We start from the raw sequence: 21325 nt of genomic DNA on the forward strand, positions 1-21325 counted from the left end.
TATTTAGATTTTTTGCCAGCTCAGATTACAGATTTTCAAATAGTTATATCTCAGCCAAATATTGTCCTATCCTAACAAACCATACATCAACGCAAAGCCCATTTATATAAATGTATAGATCTTTAAATCTCTTTCAAAAAATGTACCCTTATGACTGTTTTTTTGGTCCAGTGTCACATATGAGAAAAAACAATGAGAGAGGCAAAGCAGTAACTCTCTGTTTCAGGTGTTTTCGTTTACCTGAATGTTCTTGATATTCTTAGGTTAGTATAACTATACCAAGTTCAGCAAAGTGTTTGTTGGTATTTCAATAATATTTTTAGGTTTACATTGTTATTACGGCATTGTCAAATTTGTTTTTATGTATTGCAACACTATACCACGGTGCTGTTGACTGCTTCATCCTGATTGGTTAACAAGTGTTGTTTGGTTGACAGAGTGAAGACATGTGAAGTAGTTCCAGGTCCGTTTACCGTTTCATATTACTACACAAAGTTTAACTGATAATGGAATTGTTTAATTTCAACAAATAAAGCATTAATTATTTTATAAAACTTATTATAAAACAATAAAAAAAAGGAAAATTTATACAGTTAATAAACAGTGATTGACTACTTGTTCAGTTTTATTTTTGCTTCATTACTGATAATATAAAACTAGAACAAATTAATACATAAATACTGAAGGAAAAATAATATATAAATATTGATGAAACAAATTGTTCACACTATGTATCTCTCTCTCTCTCTCTCTCTTTAATCTATGAAAAAGTACCATTTAGTATGATTTTTATATTCACTTTACCATGTTTATACTGTAAGCCATGTTTATAGCATAGTAAACATGTCATTATACACTATTCATGTCCCCGTAAACAACATATACCAACACACACACACACACACACACACACATACACAAAATATAGCATTTTACTACAAAAACCTGTTGTCTTATAACAGATGTCGCGGGTGTGCATTATATTTGAATAATTCAATGACCCGTCATCAATTATTCCTTACTTTAAAAAACCTTTGCTGTTCTCTTTTTAATTGTAGTGAAACATGTATGTTGGCTATACAATTTTTTGTTTTAAATCAGTGCTGGGCAAAGATTAATCGCGATTAAACGCATAAAAAATAAAAGCAAATTTTTGCATAATATGTGTGTGTGCTGTGTGTAATTTAAACATAGACACATACATATATACATTTAAGAATTTATATATATATATATATATATATATATATATATATATATATATATATATATATATATATATATATATATATATATATATTACATTTATATAGAATATAGAATATATACAAATATAAATAAATATATACACATGTAAATGTTTCTTAAAGGAATAGTCCATTTTCTTAAAAGAAAAATCCAGATAATTTACTGACCACCATGTCATCCAAAATGTTGATGTCTTTCTTTGTTCAGTCCAGAAGAAATTATGTTTTTTGAGTAAAACATTGCAGGATTTTTCTCATTTTAATGGACTTTAATGGACACCAACACTTAACACTTAACTAAACATGTAACTGTTTTTTTCAAAGGACTATAAACGATCCCAAACGAGGCATAAGGGTCTTATCTAGCGAAACGATTGTCATTTTTGACAATAAAAATAAGCGTCAGCGTGACCTCACGCAATACGTCATGACGTCAAGAGGTCACAGAGGACGAACGCGAAACTCCGCCCAAGTGTTTACAAGTGTGGAGAAAGAGGACCGTTGCGACGTTGTTGTATGTCATATATGTCATTTTCAACCCAATATCACGCAAATACGTGACTATTTCACGTATGGACCAACGTGAAAATGTCACGTTTTGCCGCGTTTGAACGTGAGCATGTCACGTTTTCTGTTTGTGTCACTGTCACGTATTGGTTACTCAACTTTTTTGTCCTAATTTCTAACCATTGTCGCTTCGGTTTAGTTAGATTTACATAAAATGACATCCTTACCTTAACAAACTCTAACCCCAACGTCAGGCGACAATTGGTTAAAGTTTAGAAAATATAAAAGAATAAGTCTTGTATCTTTTTTTTTATAAACCAATACTTAAAGTGACAAATACTTAAAGTGACATATAACGCAAGCACCAAATCTAACCCTAAACCGAAGCGACAATGATTTGAAAAAAGGACAGAAAAGTTGAGTAACCAATACGTGACAGTGACACAAACAGAAAACGTGACATGCTCACGTTCAAATGCGGCAAAACGTGACATTTTCACGTTGGTCCATACGTGAAATAGTCACGTATTTGCGTGATATTGGGTTGGTCATTTTATATATGTAACACGTGACCTCCCTACGTCACTACGCATTTACGTTAGGTCACGCTGGACCGGACCTAGACGAAAAGTTGTGGTTTAAAAGAGCATAGGTTTTATTTTTCTTGTCAAAAATCGTTTTGCTAGATAAGACCCTTATGCCTCGTGTTGGATTGTTTATAGTCCTTTGAAACTCCGCCGAAAAAAACTGCCAAGTGTTGAGTTACGTATTAAATGTTGGGCTCTATTAAAGTCCATTAAAATTAGAAAAATCCTGCAATGTTTTCCTCAAAAAAACATAATTTCTCGACTGAACAAAGAAAGACATCAACATTTTGGATGACATGGTGGTGAGTAAATTATCTGGATTTTTCTTTTAAGAAATGGACTATTCCTTTAAACACATACTTAAAATATATGAACAGTTTGGTTCCAAAACGCAATAAACGCCATTTTTGAAAAAAATGAGTTACTGCCAAAATCAGTATTATATCAGGTCAGTAGTTAAAAGTAAATTCTTAATTTTACGCAAAATCCAATATCCGCCGTGTTATTCTGTCATCTTTTCTCCCTTTTTTCCCAAAATGCGATAAACGCCACTCCCCCCTTTTTTACAGAACGCAATATATCCCACAGTGCACCATTCACGCAATGTAAACAAACATGGCGGCGCGCTGAGTACATGGAGTCCTATGCTGCGTCCGAAACCGCCTACTACATACTATATAGTACGCGAAAAGCAGTAGGCGAAGCGAGTAGTATGTCCGAATACATAGTATTCGAAAAACAGTATGCGAAAAGTACCCGGATGACCTACTACTTCCGGTTAGATTTTGCAGTGTGCATACGATGGACGCTACACTATCCCATGATGCCCCGGACGAGGAGTTATCCAACGAAGAAGAAGAGGCACGCGGCTGTTTTCGCGCTGAAATGACACGATGTGATGACGACGTATGTCACGTGATGTAGCAACATGGCGGATGTAGTACGTCCGAATCTCATTCATACTACCAGGATTCATACTATACAGTGCCTACTGTTTTAACGCCAAGTAAGTAGGTACTTCATCTAATTCAGTACCTACTATACAGTATGCGGTTTCGGACGCAGCCCTAGTTTTCCTCATCTACTTTGTACTTTGTGATCAACAAACAAAACAAAATTATACTTTAATTGCATTGATAAACCTGTGATGGTTTTCTGTGACGGGAAAGAAACGTAAGCCATCAGCATCTAATAATTTCCCTGAGAGGCACTCGGGAGACGGGTGCTTGTTCTCCCGACAGCAAGCTTCTCATGCTAACACATTGACCCCAGAGGATCTTATGAAAAACTTTCCATAATTTTACTCAAAGTCAACGAAAATCGAGCAGGACCAAAAACATTTTACAGCTGATCGCTGTGAAAGACGTTAAGCGAAGACGTCAAGTAACCGCAATGACAGGGTTCTTAATATGACGAAGTAAGTGTTTTGATTAATGACATTAATGTTTATATTTTTAATTAGTGTGTACAACTAGTCAACTAAATGAATATAACATGGCAAAGATGAATGCACATTTATATAGGCTATTGATTCAATAGATTTATAGCATTTTGAATAAAAACTTGTCATGGATTTATTGCATTTTGTGGAAAAAATAATCCGTTTTTATAATAAATCTTTGAAAATCAACTTATGGATTTGAATTTTTTATGTTTTTATAACCTAAAGATGCGATGTGAAAGTTTGTAACAGAAAATAGTTGTTTTCATCTTGTCACTTTCTTGGTATAGAAAACACGTTTTTACCAAAATTTGTCAAAATGGATTTATTGCGTTTTGGAACCAAACTCTTCATATATACTTAATAATTACACACAGCACACACTTGTATATTATGCTAAAAATCACTTTTATTTTGTATGCGATTAATTGCGATTAATCTTTGCCCAGCACTCTTTTAAATATATCTTGAATAGTCCAGACTGGACTATTGAAACCCGTTAGGCCAGACTCCCAGCCTGCACAACCAAACCCCTACAGATAATCCAGAATGCAGCGGCAAGAGTGGTCTTTAATGAATCAAAGAGGGCACACGTCACTCCTCTCTTTGTCAGGTTGCACTGGCTTCCTATAGCAGCTCGCATTAAATTCAAAGCTCTGCTCCTGGCATTTAAAACCACCACTGTGTCAGCACCCCCTTACCTTCAATCGCATATACAGAACGTATTTACCCTCTAGATCCCTGATCTCTGCCACCGAGCGACGGCTTGTGGTGCCATCCCAAAAGGGAAATAATCACTATCACGTACCTTCTCTGGATCTGCTCCACATCTGTGGAATGATCTGCCGGTTGATTCTGTAGCCGTCTTTAAAAATCGTCTAAAAACCAATCTCTTCTGCCAACACATCACTTACTTATACAGATAATAAAGATTTATATCTTTTTCTGCTTTTTTATCTTTATCTTTTCTGTCCTTAAAAAAAACTAACCCTTGCCTATATATATTGATGATGAGACTAGTTATAGTGCACTTATGGATTGCTGTTCTTGTGTTATTCTAATTGCTTCTATAGTTTACCTCATTTGTAAGTTGCTTTGAACAAAAGCGTCTACTAAATGACTACATGTAATGTAAATGTAAATATCTGATAATAATTCAAACTGATTTTACAAATCTAAAACATTATTTAGCAAGTTATCACATATCTCATCCCTAATATCTTCCATGTTGATTTCGAGTAGAAAGCAGAGGGACTGTTCTTTACGAATCATGTGGCATTAGGTAAAAATGCAACCTTATTGTTTTCATATGGCTATGAACTTTTTACATTTGGCCTCTTGCTCCTTGGATCCCCCTAAGTACATTATTAAGATGCATTAGCCTGTCAGGGAAGCTGAAGTCCTGCCATCGCTAACAGAAGTCAATACCTTTCATTGATCAATCGTTTTTTCATCCGACTCCCAGATTGACAGACATCAGGGAACGATCAAAACAATATGGACAAAAAGGAAACCCTTTCAGGGTGAAGGTACGTTCAATACTTCTGAGATCTGGGTCAAGGACGAGGAAATGCTTCCCAGCGGCGTACGCAGTCAGTGATGGATTGAAACCATAGTGCCGATGAAGATCATTTATTTTATTTATAACGGTCTCCTAGAGCCTATTGTACATACATGTGATGAATGCATTTCAAGCTACTTCAATTATAAGTTCATATCCAGTGTAATGGTTTAGGAGGTAATGTAACAGAAGCATCTACTTTAGATGAATAAATTGTTTCTATTGTGTGTTTTTGTATCGATTAAGTGGGATCATAAAATGTGTCAGCAGGTTAAAGGGGAAAAATCATGAAAATCTGACTTTTTCCATATTTAAGTGCTATAATTGGTTCCCCAGTGCTTCTATCAACCTGGAAAATGTGAAAGAGATCAACCCAGTAACTTAGTTTTGGTAAACCATTCTCTGCAAGCATGTGAAAAATAGTTCATTGAAAATTGGCTCCCCTTGTGATGTCAGAAGGGGATAATTCCGCCCCTTAATCTGCACTATCCAACCACAGCACTGCCATTTAGTGCAAAGATCAACTCATTTGCATTTTAAAGGACACACCCCAAAATGGCACATTTTTGCTCACACCTACAAAGTGGCAATTTTAACATGTTATAATAAATTATCTGTGAGCTAAAACTTCACATATGTACTCTGGGGACACCAAAGATTTATTTTACATTGTAAAAAGTCTTGTGAAATGTCCCCTTTAAAGGTACAGTGTGTAATTTTTAGAAGGATCTCTTGACAGAAATGCAAAATAATTTACAAAACTACATTATCAGTGGTGTATAAAGACCTTTCATAATGAACGGTTATGTGTTTATTACCTTAGAACGAGACCTTTTTATCTACATACAAAGAGGGTCCCCTTACAAGGAAGTCGCCATTTTATGGCGCCATTTTTCTACAGAAGCCCTTAACGGACAATTTTTTTACTAAGTTGTCTCCGACAATGACATGGTTGTCCGGTGACAGCTACCGTAGCTTCTCTATGTGTTTCAAAAGCAAGGGGTCAGCAGTGGACTACGCCGTTGGTTGCAATTCGCAACCTCACCACTAGATGCCGCTAACATTTACACACTGCACCTTTAAGTCCTAGACTAGTACCTTGCATGAGCTTTATAACCCGCAGCTATCAAGTATTTTCACAATTGTTTCAAAGCAGCTTTACATTAATAGATGCAGGAGAAAAAAATATAATATAAAATGCGCTTGCATGGGGCATAGTCAGATTTCTGTGCGTAACCCCATTACAGTACACCCCTTCCTAATATTGGTGCTTTATTTATGTATGTATTCGCTGAATGGAAACTAGACTTTAAAAATCTGAAACCATGTTGTTTTAGTGCCGGGGTCCAGGTAGCTCGCACACAAAATTCACGAGAACTTAAGTGGCTGGTATTAATGAGACTCATGCTCAAAGGTAACAAACAAGCGCTCCTTGTAGAGAGCCGGACAGACTTTGTCTGTTTTTCCAACTCTAAGAAGACGGCATGATGGACCGCAGCCAATTTACACAAAGTTAGTTCCCCCCTGTTGGCTGGAAAGTGTACCTATAGGAAACTGTAAAGACCTGAACTTAAGACTCTTGCCTTGAGTGTAGTGCGAGACAGCTCCTGATTTCTCAAATCAAACAGACCACATAAAAATTAAGGATATACCAGTTCCATATGGAACTCCAGGAATGACATTTAATTCAAATAAACAGTTTGCCCTTCGCAGACAGGCGGATCTCGGCTCTGCAGCCCAAACAGAGCAATGTGAGGAAACATTTGTGCCTGCTGAGGAAAGAGATACTGTTACACTCTTATTCCTTTGCTACTAAATTCACCTTTAAACCACCTCATGTCCCCCCTCCTCTTGCTTCCCTTGCCTACTCTAGTACACTATTATGAGCACCTCTAATCATCGCGTTACAGTTACTGTGTATGTTTTGAACAAAATAAACAAAATTTAAAAAAATGTCAAATGTCAACCTTTTCGTGCAAATAAAGTTTTTACTTAAAGAGCACCTATTTTGTTGCTAAAAAAACTTTATTTTGTGGATTTGGTATAATACAATGTGTTCGCGTGGTTTATGGTTAAAAAACACATTATTTTCCACATACCGTACATTTTTGTTGCTCCAGATATCTTCCTCAAACGCACTGATTTGTTACAAAGCTCATCGATCTGAAAAGCGCTGTGCCTCCGATTGGCCAGCTATTCTGTACGCTGTGATTGGCCTGAATACCTCTGACATCAGCCGGAAATATGACTCTCCTTACCATGTTTTGAAGATTTATGCAGAGTTCAGACTGCATGATTTTAGCCCTGATTTTGAGTCGCCGACTAGTTTTGAGAAATCGCCGAAAAATTCCCGAAATCACAGGCAAATCGATGCTCGTGCACGCGAGTGACAATCACACAGTGTGAATTATAAAAGAGGCGTTCTGAGAGAATCGCTGACGATTCATGAGATATTTGGTATGCTAAATATCTGGACCTGTCGGCGATTCAAAATCATGCCGTGTGAAATGTGTTTGACTGACAATAACATCGGCGATGACCTACAGCCAATGAGAGAAAAACATACAGGCCAGCTGGAAGTTCGGGGAGGAGTCTTCTCCGGTCTTGCACGCGTGACCTCGCGTTGTTTCCTTCTCGTGTGCTTTGGTTGTGAGACATAGTTTGCGTGAATCGGACAACAGGTTTTTTTTACCATACTGATGTCTTAGATGTCAACATTTGGTGGTTTAAACACCCATGTAAAGTCACGGTCATAGTTTTTAAAGCATTTTAAACTTATTTTTCATAGTTCAATTTTCACATTCATAATGAAGAAATGTCAAACATGTCCATAATGTTATATTTCCTCTTACATGCCCCAAAATAAAATTAAAATAAATATTAAATGTTCTCTGAAGAGCCATCTCTCCTCCATTAATGCTTCTGCATTATAAATCACCGACAAAAAACGTGTCCTTTTTTGTCACATCCAAGGAATGTATGTTTTCCCTCATCTAAAACAGAAAACATGAGTATAGATGTCTGGACTCTGTCATAAGGGGTTTAGGAACATATAAACAAATTGTTAAATTAAGTAAGGGATAATGTAGAGGCAGCCGGTAGTTATCGGGAAATAAGCCCCGACAGTGTGATCAGGACCCGACGCGAAGCCGTGTAATAATTATTATTACACGGCTACTTGCTACATAAGAAAAAAAAATGGACATGAATATGAATTTGAAACATTTTATTGGCATATTTGTTTTAAATTAACATTTTTATCCTTCCGCAAAACTTTGCACAGATGCATAACATGATCGTAATACCTTATTAAGATCCTCTGCTTCATACTTGTCTGTCTCCATTTTTTCTCTTTTAGCCAGTCTTTGAAAAGTTTCAATGCCCATTCTGTATTTTTTTGTGTGTTGGCTTCGTAGCTGTCATGCTCTATTTTGTCAAGTTCAGTCTCAGTAAGCTTGTCTGTGTCTTGTCGTTGTTCGTTGTCTATCCACTGTTTAAATGTTTTGTTTTTTCCGTACATGTTAAAATTAATGTCAAAATTTTCCATTTTTTATTGTGGTTGTCTGGTGTTTGTCACAAAATGCCGCCAAACAGTAATCTTTATCAATCCTTATTGGCGTGGAGCGATTTTACTCGTACAAGTAGTCCGGCTATGCGTTATTCCTTTGGAGCGGTTATTATTTGAAAAGAACAAACCTGCAAATGTCTCAACTGACCAATCAGAATCAAGCATTCCAGAGAGCCGTGTAATAATTGGTAATAAATGCATTTTTTGAGAAACTATATTTTAAGTTTAAAATGCAAAGTTCACATCCATATGCTGGAATTGCTCAAATGCAAATTACATCAAAAACAAAGACACTAGTGAGAAAAAAAAGCATACATGTATTGTACCGAGAAACAAGTATGAACAAAATGTGTCCAAGAGTCAGAGTGCATGAACATTTTAATAACACTGCGTAAACAGATGTGTTTTTAGTTAAGTAAAGAAGGTGAGAAGATGTTAAATTTCACAGAGAAGCCAGGATAGAGAATTCTAATGTCTAATAAATAACTACTTAATAACCTACCACCCATTGAAGACAACCTGAACTTTGATAAGTTGGCACCAAAGGACATGATAGTCAAAACTGGAAAGAAAGGAAAAATCAGGGGCATCGTCTATAAAATGTTCAACCTATCCTTCAACCCATATGATTGTTATGGTCTGTTGTCCAATACAACCAACGGATGCATTTACTAAATTAGTGCCTCTACTGGGAGCAGGTGAAACTGAAAGAGTTCGATTCACATTTTTACTTTTACTATGGTGTGTAAATGTGTATTAGTACATGTTATCGATATGCAAAAGGTACATAACCTAAAGTAAACAATGATGCGAGTTATTGTCTCCAATGTAAATCTCTTTTCTTGGACTACAACAAACACACAGATTGTAGGCAACGGTTTACTTTCCGGGAATGATGACATAGACAAGACCGACATTATCATGATTCCTCCCGCTTTGGACTCACAGCCTGTAAGTTAACTCCTGCTAGCATTGCATTGTGCATGAATCTTTCAAACATGGTAAGGAGCGTCACATTTCTGGCTGACATCAGAGGTATTCTGGCTAATCACAACGTACAGATTTGCTGGCCAATCAGGGACACAGATTTTCAAATCCGTGCGTTTCAGGAAGAGAGTGAAATCTGGAGCTACAAAAGGCTGTGCACTTATTTACTTAGTTTATATTTTTATAGATCTCGATATTTGGGTGGAAAATTGTGCACATTTCAATGCCTTTTTTTGCAATGTTTGCAACATTTACGCATCAGGCCCCAGATCTGTTCAAGCTCATGAGGACTTAAGTCGTGAAATAAGGTATATCATTTCCGGGTGCAAGGCTCCCTTTGACTACAATCTAAACATTCGTTTATTCACTATCACACATTTAAGCTATATTTTATAAACTCACGGTGTACACAACATTCTCCAAGCTCACAGCATCCAGAACATCAATAACAATTTATAAAATATTTTTACTTTCTGGTCGTCAGGGATTTCTGTAAAAAGATACAGATTAGGATTGCTGTTTGCTGATAGTTTTACAGCCCACCGTGAGTGTTTATTAGTATAGATTGTTGTCTGATGATATTAGTTTGTTTATATGTGTACACAAACGTATGCGCACAGTCGAAAGCACAGCCTTGCAAAGCATATTTTATTTGACTCTACGTGTACACAAACGTTTGACGCATGTGCATTGCGACAAAATGCAATGTTCAAATAATCTTCTGGGCTACATACTATATTCTCCTTTATGCGACATAAAACGTATGCACGGTTACAAAAAATTGTGTCATGCGCAGTGTACACGGCCCCTCACGCAACTCATCTCTTGACAAGATAAATAATAATAAGTTGACATGACTTGTAAATCTGAGTTGATTCAACAAAAAGATTTAAGGCAGCAAAGATTTTTTAGCGACAGTCTCCCCCACTGTTATTTTATTGTGTATTTTAGCATTCTTGAAGCACAGTATGGGAATTTGTACGATTGGAAGAGTATGGGAATGACTTTTAAATGAATATTAGAATATTAGGTAACAGACTACTTTGTGTATTAACCAGAACAGTTAGAAGTTACAGTAATTTAGCCATGAAGTCCTATGTTTCAGCAAGCACAATTAACTTTTAAAAAAGTGAATACAAAACTTTTTGTCCTTATCACCAGTTCACTTAATGAAGATGGAGGACCGTTCCTCTGCTGACATGAAGAAAAATTTGAAGCAGGGTACATATAGCTCCTTCAAGAGCTTTGTCCGCCGTTGCTCAGGTCCTGACTGAGGATTTCGCCATGTTCCAATGATGAATGACCTCAGTGACAGGCCAATCTTTCAATACAACATTGCCCAAATCCTGTATCGTAAGCGTCTCTCAGATTGTCATAAAAGAGCTACTTTGGCCTAATGAACAATAAACCGATCAGATTAATCTGTTTATATTGGTTTGTCTATCAACAGCAAAATCCTCTGAATATATCAGTGAAATGATTCAAATCCATACTAATAAAGATCATAAGATTATTCTAGAAGAAAATTAAATCCGCTACCATGTAAACAGTGGGAGATTATGTGGATGAGAAGATATTAAGATTGTAGCTTATCCACCCGGACAGAGGTCAATCAATGATCTCTTGTGCCCCTCCTGTAGGTATTGTGCGCACAGGACTGCAATGGGAATAGGTCTACATCGATAGATGAATTAATTTTACCACAAATTACATTCCGGTCCCTTCTTGTGTCTCATGAGTGCTTGTGTGTCCCTCAGCTTTGTCGATTTTGGGTATGTCATAATGCGATTTGCCTTAAAGGAATAGTCTACTCATTTTCAATATTAAAATACAGTATGTTATTACCTTAACTAAGAATTGTTGATACATCCCTCTATCATCTGTGTGCGTGCACGTAAGCGCTGGAGCGCGCTGCGACGCTTCGATAGCATTTAGCTTAGTCCCATTCATTCAATGGTACCATTTAGAGATAAAGTTAGAAGTGACCAAACACATCAACGTTTTTCCTATTTAAGACGAGTAGTTATACGAGCAAGTTTGGTGGTACAAAATAAAACGTAGCGCTTTTCTCACCGGATTTAAAAGAGGAGCTACATTTTATGAGAGTGAGAAGGGGAGCGGACTTTTCAGGCAAGTCGAAGTACTCCCAAAAGTGCTATTACGCGATAAAATATAGTTCCTCCCCCAAATCCGCTTAGAAAAGCGCTACGCTCCACCTTGTACCACCAAACCTGCTCGCACAACCACTCGTCCCAAACAGGAAAAACGTTGATGTGCCTGGTCACCTCCAACTCCATCTCCAAATGGCACCATTGAATGAATGGGGCCAAGCCAAACGCCATCGAAGCATCGCAGCGCGCTCCAGCGCCCACGTGCACGCACACAGACGACAGAGGGATGCACCAACAACTCCCAGCCAAGGCAACAACACATTTCAACATTGAAAATGAGTAGACTATTCCTTTAATATACTGCAAAAAATTATTTTCAGTATCATTAAAGTATTTTTGTCTTGTTTTCAGTAAAAATATCTAAAAATTCTTAAATTAAGATGCTTTTTCTTGATGAGCAAAATGACCCACGAAAATAAGTCTAGTTTTTAGACCAAAAATATACAATTTAAGTAATTTTGTGCATAAAACAAGCAAAACAATCTGCCAATGGGGTAAGCAAAAAATCTTGAACATTTTTCTTAAACACTAAATTACTAAAGATTTTTTTGCATGTTTTATGCACAAAATCACTTAAATTTTATATTTTTTGGTCTAAAAACTAGACTTATTTTCTTGGGTCGTTTTGCTCATCAAGAATGTAAGAATTTTTAGATGTTTTTACTGAACATTTTACAAAAATACTAAAAAATGTTATTGTATTGTGATTTATTATGAGATTACAACTATAAGGGATTTTTTTATGGATATACAGTAAGTATAAGCTTTCTCATGCTACATTACAATACACAACATCAACACATTTGAGGTTATTTACACCAGATGTGACATTAAGATGTGACATGTTACTTAATCTTTTGTTGTCATACACAACTGTCCACCTTAACCCTCAACCAATCCCCAAAATATATGAAATCCCCTCCTCCAATGACCTCTAAATTGACCTCTACATCTAAATTGACCTCTTCGAATAACGGGTTGACATTTTCTCTCGTAGTCATATCGCGTCATCAATTTCAAATATGGCTTGATCTTACCTTTGTGTAGTGCTTGAAACATAAAGGTGCCTTAAAGGGATAGTTCACTGAAAAATTTACATTTTGTCATTGTTTAATAACCATCAAGTTGTTCCAAATCTGTATAAATTAGTTTGTTTAGCGGAAAACAAATAATGATATTTTGAAGAATGTTTGTGACAAAGCAGATCTGGGGCACCATTGACTTACATAGTAGAAAAACATAATACTATGAAAGTAAAACAAAGTCATTTATACATGTTTGGAACAGCTTGAGAGTGATGACAGAATTTTTACGTTTTCCCTTAAATCTGAAAAAGTGTTTATATCAAATTGTGCCTTACTGATCTCTTCATAGTTTTGTTGGTTGTTGTGTTGATGTATATGTAAATTTAGCAATGTTGTTTGTTTCCATACGTAAACAACACCCAGAAGAAGCCGTCGGAGTGAATATGTTGTCAATGTCGCTCCAATGCATGCTCCAGGCGTACGTTGTTGTATCCATAGTTACTCTTAGATCGCATCCTAATTTGCCAGGCGTTCTCATGAGACCACCCACCTCCAACACCCCCCCTCCCCATGTGTTCCTCCAGAGTATTGACCCCTGTGCTCCGTTCCTCTGTGCGGGCCCTGTTCCCTCCAGACCCCCGTAACCCTCCGCTCAGACATGAGCCTTGACGTGAGACGTCTCATTTTCAAATCAATGCTTTCTGGCCCTGCCCACCTTGAACGTTCAAAACAAGCACATCAAAACAGGGGGTCCCCCTCTCCCACACCCTGAAGTTTACGACCAAAACAAGTACTTCAAAGCATCGCGCCGCTGACGTACGGCAATTCCTGACAGGCGCGCTTTTATGCTCAAAGTGGCTTTTTCCAAACTCCAGGTTTCGCAAACATTCGACTCGAGCTATTTAAAAATTTGGCATGTAGATTCAAGCTTTGTTTATAATGGTGTGAATAGCGTATTCAGATTTAGTTCGCTTAAACGTCCGTGTGCGTAGCATCGTTTCAGACGTATTTTGCGAATACCTTGTTTTTTAGATTGCCTAAAAAGATGGATTTTGAGGTGGTTACCACACCTAGTGTTTTGAACACTTCCAGCTCTTTCAGATCAAAAACGTGACTGAAATATGAAACTAAATAAACATTATGATAGACCGACAGACGACTGTTTTCTTAACAGCTACATTTCCTTGTTTGAGCTTGAAGAAATGACATGGAGTGATAAACAGCAAAAGGCGCAGCAAGTGATAGATATTAAAACTTGGAATATAGGAGTGAACTAAACGGCAGATACTGTAAAATGACAAAAATAACACAAACTGATAAGATGACTGCCATCTACATTAATCAGATTCTTGAAAACTTTTAGCCCGGCAGTAAACAAATGCTTAGATATTAGATATTTTTCCCCATATGGCTTATTCGACAAATTCTCTCTTGCTTGCTTCATGGACATCATAGGAACTTATCAATCTGGCCTTGCTGTGTGTGATGTTATATCAGAGGACACAGCACCTACTATACTGGAAGTCCACATATGGTTTGGCTTACGGGATAAAATAAACACTGTGGTCCCTTCTTGATCTCTGCGAACATTAATTTACTTAACTATATCCAAATAACCATATTCAGATGCCGTCTGCTGTCGGTGGGCCTCTGATGAAAAAGATACACTTCTTTAGAAAAACTACATCTGCGTCAATCTGCCACACAGTGTGCGGTGCTTTAAAGTGAACTATAGTAAAACTTCAATATAGTAAAATGCATCTTTAAGCTACTGTGACAAAGGGTGCGATCAATAATTTATATTATCATATGAAGAGCTTAGATGCAACCCCCCCTTCTGGAAACAAACCTTCTGAATGGGCTGCGGATATGAAGCAAAAGTATTTGTGTAGTGTATAGTACATGCAGAGAGCATTCGGTTCATATCAGTATCTAATTTTTGATGGAGGTGCGTTTAGAGGCTTTTGCTTCTGAGCTCCTCGTATGTTAAAAATGTTAAGAAATTACAACTTGCTTTTATAAGTCTTTTTTCACGCAGAGATTTTTTAAAATACTCTGATTATGTGTAGTACAATTTGGCTCATTTACACCTCCATTGATTTTCTGGAATCTGTGCTTACGTTCACACACATCACGGAAAGATTCGTAAAGACACAAGACATCAGTGTGTAACGCGTAATATAATTGTAATTGTACACTTCGGTGGACACATAACTCTTTCCCTGCCATTGACGAGTTATCTCGTCAATTAAGAGAAAACGGTTTCCTGCCAATGACGAGTTTTTATGGCAATCCATATTTCCGCTATTATCCACTAGATGGAGCTCTTATCCAACTTATATAACACTGAATCATCCACTGATCCAAAAACAGTAAAACTCTGTATGATTTGATTATTGCTCTGCATCTGATCTCTAAAAAAGTCCTTTACAAAAATGCAATTATCTGATAAAGCGAAAACAAATGAAGATAGGATGAACTTTTTTTAAGCAAAGGGTTTGTTCTTTCATTTTTAATATATTGTCTGTTTATCAATTTAAAGAAGCACTATTTATGGAAGGTGATAAACTTTTGTGACAATCATAAAAAATGCTGGCGCTGACTGCCAACTTTTTAAAAAATGCTGGCAGGGAAAGAGTTAAAGCCTCGTTCAGACCACCAGCAACTTTCTCGCTTTGTGTTGCCATCTATAAATGAGGCATTTCTAAGTCTTGTCGTCATAACAAATGATTAGGCGAGAAAGTAACGCGGGATGAAAGTAACTAAGTGAAATTTCACAATGTGTTTCTCAATTCATGTGTTACAGTGCTGATCAATCTACAGGGGTGCGTTCTCCGATAAAGTTGTCTCTTAGCGTGCTAGGAAGACTCTTAAGTCAAACCTTAACAATGGGTATACCTTTCCTACGTGTGTTCTCCGAACTATACCTTAGGATGTTGCTTAAGGTAAACCTTCTTAAGTTCGACCTTAGCAGGTGCTGTCCATGGTGGAGGTGCTGAATAGGTTGATATCGATTGCTCGACAATCAATTATTCACTTCATGTAATAGGTTTCGCTGCGTTATGAGACAGCGGTGTTCTTTATTAAATAAACATTTTAGAAATAGTTCAAGTTCAACTTATTAGGAATATCTGGTAAAAAATATTTCAAATTGCAAACAACTAAATTCAACCTTCTATATTTTATATCAAACCCGTGCAAAACCCGCAACTTTATTTCCAAACGTATCATGTTTAAACTGCTCCAATTCATCTGCTATGCCTTAAAAGGATCATTTATAGGTTCCCAATAAGTGCGTTGCACAGGGGAATACAGTGGGTTGTGCAAGTACTTGGCTGTGCATTACACTTAAAATATATAAAAACAAACTGCTGTTGTTCATTAGTTCACGCGTTTATTGTGCTTGGACAGTGGATGCGCAAGCACCGTGGTTACAATGTGGATAAAGCTTAATGGACGCATTTCTGGAGCCTGTCTGTCTAAATATAACATATCAAATATTATATAATAGCCTATATAAATATATAGTAAGATTGATTTAGATTTTAGCTTTGATTAGTTTTAATGTGGAAATCTTGTTGACCTTAGACTATACAAGCAGTAATCAAGTGCACAGTTTATTTCGAATGTTTATAAAGAATATGGCATGCGGTTGCCTCAAAGTTATAAAACATTAAAAAACTTTGATGCAAAGTCGAATTAACATTAATAATCATAATTGTTTTTTGTAATTTTACCCGATTTATTTATGCAGCTAAAATACTAGCCGGTAGACTAAGATTTAACGGATATGAAATGCACAAATGAAATAGGATTCGCTGTATAGCTGCCAGTTTCACCAACTCCATAACCCAAAATATATTTTTTTAATAGTTTCTTAAGCCTGTAGCATTTAATAGTTCGCAGCTGATGTGCCTTTGGAAAACATAATTAAAAATCTAACAACCATCAATGTAATGATGGCTAATTATGTGAATGTTTTATTCTTTAAATCTAAAAATATTTGCCTAATTAAACACGGAGTGTATTGCATTTTTTTTTTTACAAATATTTAGTTATATAGACTGCAATGTAAGCTTTTATGAAAGTGATGGCCCCTAGTGGAGTCATGTGGGATAAGGTATAGCTAAGAGTGCTCCAGACCAACCTTCTAAACGAACGACTTACAGAAGTGATACGTAACTAAGAACGTTTCGGAAAACACGTATTAGCGATAAGGTACAGCTTAAGGTACAACTTAAGAACGACGTAGTGTTAAGGTAGTTATATGTAAAATAGTTGATCAAGTTGATTAAACTTAAAAAATGAATGGGATTTTAACCTAAACGTATATGCAAACTTTCACGCAAGCGCAATAAACAAACTCAAAAAAATCATATCACTCCAAGAACTAACTCTGACCCCCGTCCAAATCTGCTGAAATAGCACACCAGGCTGGAGCAATCTGTCCATCCCAGACGGTAAACGAACGTATCGATTGTTCAGGGAGCAGAGTGCATTGGCGGTGAGCTGGAGGACCATGTGTAGAGAAGCAGAGGAGACACCTGACCGGAGAAGATTTTAATGGACTCTGGCAGGTTCCTGTGGCCATGTCATTGTACATAAAGTCAGCCTGACGATCCGCCCGACTCCCCACGGGAGCAACACCACCTCGACATCTGACTGACTTCAATTTTCCACCATTGTTCTGTGCTGTCTTCATCCCATGAGAAGGACATCCTTACGAATGCATTGTTATTTAAATCTTGTGCTGGCGAGGTGGGATTTATGAGTTATGCTTGGCTTTTATATGTCCGGTCATAACTGATAAAATATGAGGAGTCAGTGCAAGTTCCCTATACAGTACATGACAGTGTATGTAGGTCATGAGCAGGTCTGCTATGAAACTGTAAATCTAGAGGAAAGACACAGATGAGGTTCACAGTAGTCCACCCTGATTAAAGATAATGTTTAACCCATTTCATTCATTTGTAGAAAATGTGTGAACTTGTCTGTGAAATCCAGGCGAAAGTCTTAATCTATTGATGCATCAAATTTTGATTTTAATCTTTGACATGGCCTTGCTCAGTCAATAATAAAGATATCAAGGTTATATTATCACATATAGGATGACTACAGCTGGATTTTTACAGACTGGGCCAACAAGTTACACAATAAATATTGACTGTACAACACCAGATGTTACGTAGAGAGTAAGTGGGAAATCTCTTGCCATTGATGCCCTCTAGTGATGCTTTAGCACAAGCAATCGTCTGGCATTGCACACACCGTATCAAGCGCACACTGTATTTGGGGTTCATGGCACCTGCCAATGCAATTACTTATATTGTGTGCCATTTTGTTTTATGCATGCTTTGGGAACAAATCATGCGGCAAGTTTATTAATATATATAAAAGCCCCAGGGCGATAATGCCGTCTAGTGATGTCACAAGCCACCGTATACCAAACATTTGAGACCTCACTGTCTAATTTGGTGACTTTTCTCTTTGCAGAATATAACGTATCGCCGTCCTCACGTTGTCATCGGAGAGACCCCGTGTCCTTTCTACGAGACTGCACTATGTCTGCAATACACGAGCACACAATTCCAGCCGATGATGTCATCTTTTACTGACCCATCCCCCATCCGTGAAGAAGATTCAGTGCAGATCCGAGGTCTGGTGCACTGAGATACCTCAATGTTAATGATGAAGGTATGCTATAAGCATCATCACGTTTTCCATTCCCTCAGTCAAAGAGACCCAAAAGACATCCATTACGGCTATTTGTCGGAGACATGCACGGGATTCGAAACAAAATGGGGCGGATTTAAAAGCTTTATGTGGAGTTATTCATTATTTAATTAAATTGATTTTTATTTCAGTGAAAAAGTCAATATACATCTGACAAAAATGTATACATTGTAATAATGCACTATAAGATAAAAGCCTCTGCCAAATGCATGAATGCAAATATTGGCACTTACAAAGGCATTTAATGTGCACATTTAGCATTTCATTTTGCATGGTTTCTGTAGCTCAACTGGTGCAGCAACTCCATAGTCATAGGTCTGCGTCCCAAGCAATGCAATGCCTAATAAAATGTATACTTTAAATATAGTATAAAAGCATCTGCGAAAGGCTTGAAAATAAATATTTGTGACCCTGTCTGTAAAATCTAAATATGAGAAGCAAGTTTGATTTCAATCTTACTCAGTCAATATTAAAGATATCAAGATTATTTTCACAGAATGCTCTTTACATTATGTAGGATGACAAGGACGAGGTTTTTACAGACTGAGTTATTATATAAAGACTATGAATGGAAAAGCTGACTCTTTAAACCAGTATCCCTTGATATCCACCTCCCACTACATGCTTTAGAAATCCATCTTACTAGTTGTCTGACATTTACAATGATATTTCACTGTGCTGAACGCAAGCCTATCACCTCACTTCTTTCTTCAGGCCGTCTGAGGCGAATGCTAAAAGATCATTTTGTTTTTTCTCGGCGAACCCTCAAGCTCCAGACTGAAGGAATAAAGCATACGTCTGGACGTCGATGAATAATAAACTGTTGTTTGAGATAATAAAGGTGATCAAGCTTGGTCTCCACACTTCCTTGATCATGTGCCAGAAAGAATGCAAACCGCCGCCGGAGTCTTCTGCAGTTTCTCGTCCTTAATGATGCCATTGGAGTCTAGAGAAATCTTTAGCCATATGTGCTGCATGTCCAAATGTGAGCCTATATCCACACAGTCATTACACTGTAAAAAATAATTTGTTGCACTTGCATTTTTTTTTTGCTTAATCAACCTGAATTTACAATTAATGTCAACTTTCTTGACATGAGCAGAGTTGCTATAAATTCTAAAAATAAAATAGCTAAAGTTAATTTAACTTTATTTTGTATAATTTATAACAATAATGTAATTTCAAATTGACTACACTGTGCAACAAGTTTTTAAGTTATGAAGGAATGCATAAAAATCACTCTTTACCTCTTTTAAATAAACAATGTTTGTCTCTATTAAAGATGGAATAAAGATGAACCCAGGTATGACTTAATGGAGCCAAAGAAAACCTTTGTGTGAGATAGATGCAGTCAAACCTAATGAATTAAAGGCGGGGTGCATGATCTCTGCAAGCCAATGTTGACATTTGAAATCACCTAAACAAACACGCTCCTACCCCAATAGGACATTCTTTTGATAGACCCGCCCCACACATAAGCATCCCAGGCAATGATGTCGGTTAGTAGACACGCTCCTTACTGCTGATTTGCTACAACTGTGTTTTGGTAGTCGGCCCGATTCCCTTTTCCAAAGTGTTTTTCAAAAATCATGCACCCCACCTTTAAATGTTGTTTTGGATTTCACTGACGGCGATCTAACATGTGTGATATATGCATTAAATTAGAGCAAAAGTGAGTGCGTTTAATATCCCGGGTTTTAAAAAGTGAAAAGTGCCCATGGTTTGATCATTATGTTATACGTTATGTAGCTCTGGGGTTCATGAACCACTGGTGGTTCATGGGGGTATTGCAGAGTTTGTAAACTAATAAAAAAAAAGGTAAATAAATAATTTTAAAATAAAAATCTATCTTACTAACCGCTTACCAAAAAAATATATATATAATTTTTTTTATTCTGCATGCCATGTCCATGACACAAAATATATCAGAAAACTGAGAAATCAATATGATTTATGTGCCAGTAACGGGTATGTAAAATACTGCTGATAACTTTAAAACGGATGAAAAATACATGTTTTTTAAGTTAAATGTGCACATGTGCTATTAAACATTAACTTAAAATATCAGGGGGTTCTTTAGGTAAATCATTTATGTCAAGGGGGTTTGGCTTACAAAACAGTTTGAAAACCCCTCGGCGGGTAAGGCATTGCGTTAGTTATTTAAAAGGCTGTGGGTTCATGCATTTGCCAGATGATTTTATCCAAAGCGACTTACAGTCCATTACAAGGTATACATTATGTAAGGAATAATTGACGACGGGCTGTTGAATTATAAGAAAATAATGCACACCCAAGGTGGTAATGCGGCATGACACGTAGTGGAGTACCGTTACACCGTGCCATTTTGTTTTATGCATGCTTTGGGAACAAATCATGCGGCAAGTTTATTAATATATATAAAAGCCCCTGGGCGATAATGTCGTCTAGTGATGTCACAAGCCACCGTATACCAAACATTTGAGACCTCACTGTCTAATTTGGTGACTTTTCTCTTTTTC

The 21325-nt window shown here is 36.9% G+C and overlaps 1 protein-coding gene across 2 annotated transcripts in view; it reads left to right on the forward strand.

The window, feature by feature from the left end:
- The window catches only part of LOC129440985 (uncharacterized), a 171553-nt gene that overhangs the window by 94145 nt on the left and 56083 nt on the right, over positions 1–21325 (forward strand). For both annotated transcript variants that reach the window (XM_055200631.2, XM_073860248.1), the window contains one exon: positions 18588–18788. The gene's annotated coding sequence lies outside the window, so the exon portion shown is untranslated. The remainder of the gene's footprint in view (positions 1–18587; positions 18789–21325) is intronic.

This window comes from Misgurnus anguillicaudatus, chromosome 22, assembly GCF_027580225.2.
Source record: "Misgurnus anguillicaudatus chromosome 22, ASM2758022v2, whole genome shotgun sequence".
Taxonomy (NCBI): domain Eukaryota; kingdom Metazoa; phylum Chordata; class Actinopteri; order Cypriniformes; family Cobitidae; genus Misgurnus; species Misgurnus anguillicaudatus.